The 5318-nt window shown below is 42.1% G+C and overlaps 1 pseudogene; it reads right to left on the bottom strand.

Moving 5' to 3' along the window:
- The window catches only part of LOC105546682, a 6163-nt pseudogene extending 3379 nt beyond the window's left edge, over positions 1 to 2784 (bottom strand).
- Positions 2785 to 5318: the final 2534 nt, after the last annotated feature.

Genomic DNA, 5318 nt, shown 5'->3' with positions numbered 1-5318 from the left:
CGCCATCAATTCATCTTGTTGAGAATGTTTAGATTTCTCTTCTTTGAACTCTTTTTCTAGACAGAGGATTTCATCCTCAAGTTGAGAATTGGACCTGTTCAGTTTTTCACAGGTTGCCTCCAAACTTCGTGCTTCTGCTGCCGCCTTCTCAAAGCTGGCATCCTCTAAAGACGACTCTGCTTCATAGGCTTCGTACTCTTTTTGAATAAGGCTAAATTTTTCAAGTAGTTTACATTTTTCTTCAATTAGTCCAGAAAGCGTTGCAGCAAGTTGTTTTTCTCTTTCCACATAAAGCCGACTCCTAACGGATCTAAAAGCTCTCCACAGAAAAAGGGGAACAGCAAAAAATCCAACGACAGCTGTACATACCACCAGTTCCCATGGAAAACCATGAGGATTCGAATATGGTCTCCTACTTTCAGGCAGTGCTGCCACAACCCTGCGTAGCTCCTCCAGGACCAGCCCCAGATAGGGCTGAGGGGTCGCGCCCGGCTCCTCCACAGCGCCGAGGCTGCTCTGGGGTCTCCGCAGTAACACTGGCCACAACAAGCGGTGGAGAACACGCAGCCGGGGTCTGGAATCCGAATCCGCACGCGGCCACCAAGGGGAGCGGACCACTGAGGAGCCGGCTGCGGGGGGAGCTTGGGAACGCGGGCACCCCAGAGGCCTCACAGGCCCATGCTGCTGTCCCCTCATCCCCCCGGCCCCCTTGTTACACTTTACATCCTGAGGCAGCGCAGGTCCCAGCCTGACCCGCCTTAGTTCTGGCAGTTTTTACATCACATATTTTGTTTTGTGGTGCGTGCGTGTGTGTGTGTGTGTGTGTGTGTCTTTTGAGGTCGAGTCTCGCTCTATTGCCCAGGCTGGAGTGTAGTGGCGCGATCTTGGCTCACTGCAAGCGCCGCCTCCTGGGTTCACGCCATTCTTCTGCCTCAGCCTCCGGAGTAGCTGGGCCTACAGGTGCCCATCACTGCGCCCGGCTAATTGCGAGTGTGTGAGTGTCTCTCTGTGTGTGTGTGTGTGTGTGTGTGTGTGTGTGTGTGTGTGTGTGTGTGTGTGTGTTTAGTAGAGACAGGGTTTCACCATGTAAGCCAGGATGGTCTCGAGCTCTGACCTCGTGATCCGCCTGCCTTACATCACATATTTTGAAGCTCTGTTGTTTGGTGAATACACTTTTGAAATTGCTGTCTTCTTCAGGGATTAAACCTTTGATCATTATGTAATCTCTGTTTCTGGTAATTTTCTCTGCTTTAGCTGATATACATACAGGCACTCTTGCTTTCTTTGCATTAATGTTTGCGTAATATATCTTTATTCATCCTTTTAATTTGTCCTGCCCTGTATTGGTGAATCTCAAGTGAGTTTCTTGTACATAGCACACAAGAAACCTATACGAAAGGGTCATACTTTTAAGTATACTCTTCCATTATATGTCTCTCAATTGGCAGACCATTCATAATTAAACGAATTGCTGATACTTTAGTGCATAAGCCTGACATTTTTTTCTTTTCTCTATCAACTCTTGTTTCTCTGCTTATTTTTCATGACTTTCTGTGGGTTATTTGAACATTTGCTTTAGAATTTCGTTTTGTTATTCATAGTGTTTATGGTGTATCTTCTTTTTTTATAGTTTTCTGGTTGCATTTTATAACTTAGTGGTTGTTCTAGATATTCCTTTATATATACGTTATCACAGTCAATTGGTGTCATCTGTATTCCAGTTTGAGTGAAGTATAGCAACCCTATGTCATTTTATGTCTCTTTACCCTCTCAAATTTGTAGTATAATTGTCTTACATACATTTAGAATAACACTAGACAATGCCACCATTTTTGCTTGAAACATCAGACATAATTTAGGAAATTGAAATCTGTGAAAATAAAGTGAGCATTTTAGAGCTGCCAGAAAGAAATCTGACACAACCTGTTTTGTCTTTCATTTTTTCTTTCTTTCCTTTATATTGATCATAGATATTATGATGCCCTATCTATTAACTCCAATATCTGGATTATCTGTGAATTTGTTTTTAATAACTGATTTATTTCTTATCAGTCTGTTTTTCTTGCATTTTTGTATATGTGGTAATTTTTTAAAAGTGTGCTGAATTTATGGATAATATGATATAGAGATACTCAAAAATTTTGAATTGTTTTTCTGGGCAGACGTTATATTACTTGTAGATCACCTTGCTGCTCTCAAGACCTAGTTTTAAGCTGTGTTATGGTAATGATGTTTTATTTTCCTCTTAGGACATATGCTTCACTCCTAGGATATTGCACCTCTCCTAAGAGAATTTTTAAGAGTCCCAACTAAGTTTCTCAGTTGTTTACCAACATTTCCCCATCTGGCTGGATCTGAACTCCAGTAGCTGTCCAGGAAGTTTTCAGTCCTGATCATCTCTTCTGCTTTCTGTATGCCAGCAGTTGCTTTCTCCTATGTCTCTCCTCTTCTTAGCCAACTGTCACATAGCTGAAGAGTCACAGAAGGACCAAAATAACATTTACACACCTATTTCTATGGTTCTCTCTCTCTCCCATATGGCACATTAACCCCCAATTCCCAACCAACTTAGCAGCTTTCAACTCTATTCATTGCTTCTTTTGGTTACCAAGACCACTAATCCTTGGTTGAGTCCCATTTTCCTGTACCAAGTTCAGAAAGATGCCTTTCTGGGAAATCCTGGCAAATGTGATAGGAACCTCATGTGCCTCACCTTCCTTAAAGATCTCATACCTGACTTGGTACAACAATGTTCTTCAATGCCTGCTGATATGGTTTGGCCATGTCCCTACCCAGATTCCATCTTGAATTGTAGCTCCCATAATTCCCACGTGTAGCCTTGCCCACCTGAACCATGCTCAGCACCTGGCGAGAGGTAATTGAATCATGGGGGCGGGTCTTTCCCGTGCTGTTCTTGTGATAGTGAATAAGTCTCACGAGATCTGATGGTTTTACAAAGGGGAGCTCCCCAGCACATGCCCTCTCTCTTGTCTGCCATGTAGGATGTGACTTTGCTTTTCCTTTGCCTTCTATCATGATTGTGAGTTCTCCCCAGCCATGTGGAACTGTGAGTCCACTAAACTGCTTTCTTTTATGAATTACCTAGTCTTGGGTATGTCTTTATTAGCAGCATGAGAACAGACTAATACACCTGCCAAGAATTTTTTTCTATGTTTTGTCCAGATTGTGTAGTTTTTTATGGTGGGAGGGTGAATCTGACACCAGCTACTTTGGTGTCAATTAGCCAAGTCATGTACTAATTTATTTTTAATGCAGAGCTATACAATCTTCTTTCTATACTTAAATTTTTAATTAAAATATTACTAAAAATTTCTTAATGATTTTATTTCATGAGGAAAGAGACTCAGTCAGGAATGTAAAGTATGCCTTACAAGTATTTTCTTGCTAACTGTGTGAAATAGATTACAGGAAGTATTATTCGATTCCCCATTTGGCAGATTCAGAACCTTGAGGTTAAAAGACAAAAACAATTTGAAGTTGACCTTACAATTAATTAGAAAGGGACAGACCTAAAACTCAGGTTCAACATTAGACCTCCGTATCTTTGGCACAAAAACACACTGTCCCTTGACTTTTGCCCTGTCTTCATAATTCCAAAGAGCCTGAGATTACTTTCAGACTATACCATTTTCATTATTAGTAAGTAATCTGTCTGAATTGTCACGCATGAGACAATCATTAGTGTCAGCCAGAAGTGTGACATCCAAGCTCATTTCAAAGCCCCTGGAAACAGACTGTCTTCACTGCCTTCTGTGTAGACGTCCATTACTCTGGGTTCTGAGACTTGAGTCCACACCAGGCAAACACCTCCCTAACTCTTCATCATCTATTCTTATCCCCATGGTCAAAGTTCAAGTCCTCAGCACCTTTCACCTGGACTGTTCCAGTAGCCTCCTCACTAGTTTCCTTACCCCTAGCCACAATCCCAACTGAGCCGTCTCCCAGAATGCTGCCAAATTAAGCATAAATTTCAGCTTAAAAACTTTCAGTAAATTCCTGTTGCCTTCAGGTAGAATTCTTCAGTAAATTCCTGTTGCCAACCTTCTCCTTATCAGGGTCTGCCTTCTCCTCCTGCCTCAAGTTCCAGGTTCCCACCTTTGTACCACTTCTCCCGCAAGTCCAAACTGATGATTGTTTTCCGAACATTTCACCATGATTCATATTTCTGTGCATTTACAAATACTACTCTTTCTTCCTGAAATAGTTTTCCCTTCTTTCTATAACGAAGCTTCCTGAAATGGTTTTGCCTTCCTTCTACAACAGGAAAACTCCTGTTTATCTTTTAAAATCAGCACCTTGTCCCCGCCGACTCCCTCCAAAAAAAAAAAAAGAAAAAAAAGAAAAAAAAGAAAAGAAAGGAAGAAGGAAATACCTGATACTGGGTAATTTACAATGAAAAGAAGTTTAATAGGCTTATGGTTCTGCAGACTGTACAGGGAGCATCTTCTCGGCCTCTGATGAGACCTCAGGAAGGTTTTACTCATGGCAGAAGTCAAAGTGGGAGCAGACAGACATCTCACAAGGAAGAGCAAGATCAATAAAGACAGCATTGCAGGGAAACTGCTACACATATTTATAAATGACTAGATCTCCTGATAACTCACTCACTATGGTGAGGATAGCACCAAGCCATGAGCAATCCACCCTCATGACCCAAACACCTACCATCGGGCCCTGCTTCCAACATTGGGGATTATAATTTAACATTAGATTTGGTGGGGACATATCCAAACCGTATCACTCTGCTTCAAGTTGGAGTGTCTTCCTGGAAATTAAAGCTTTAATGTAGGCCGAGCTCAGTGGCTCACACCTGTAATCCCAGCACTTTGGGAGGGTGAGGCAGGCAGATCACCTGAGGTCGGGAGTTCGAGACCTGCCTGACCAACTTGCACAAACCCCGTCTCTGCTAAAAATTCAAAATTAGCCAGGTGTGGTGGTGGGTACCTGTAATCCCAGCTGCTCAGGAGACTGAGGCAGGAGAATCACTTGAAACCAGGAGGCAGAGCTTGCAGTGAGCCAGGATTGCACCATTGTACCCCAGCCTGGGCAAAAAGAGAGAAATTCTGTCTAAAAAACAAAAACAAAAACAAAAAAAACAAAAAAAAATACTTTAATGTAATAGGCAGACTTCATGAACATACATTTCATGAAGGTATTGAGTTGGAGGAGTGTACTGATTTATATGTTTACCTTCAAAGCATTCTTTAGAATTATTCTCTCAGCATAGAAGACTACGTACATCCACCTCACCTCTACAGATGGGAGCAGCCACACAGCCAACTGAACACCCCATGTTT

This window comes from Mandrillus leucophaeus, unplaced genomic scaffold, assembly GCF_000951045.1.
Source record: "Mandrillus leucophaeus isolate KB7577 unplaced genomic scaffold, Mleu.le_1.0 Scaffold365, whole genome shotgun sequence".
Lineage (NCBI taxonomy): Eukaryota > Metazoa > Chordata > Mammalia > Primates > Cercopithecidae > Mandrillus > Mandrillus leucophaeus.
The sequence above is the reverse complement of the archived record's forward strand: the minus strand, read 5'-3'. Positions and strand labels throughout refer to the sequence as shown.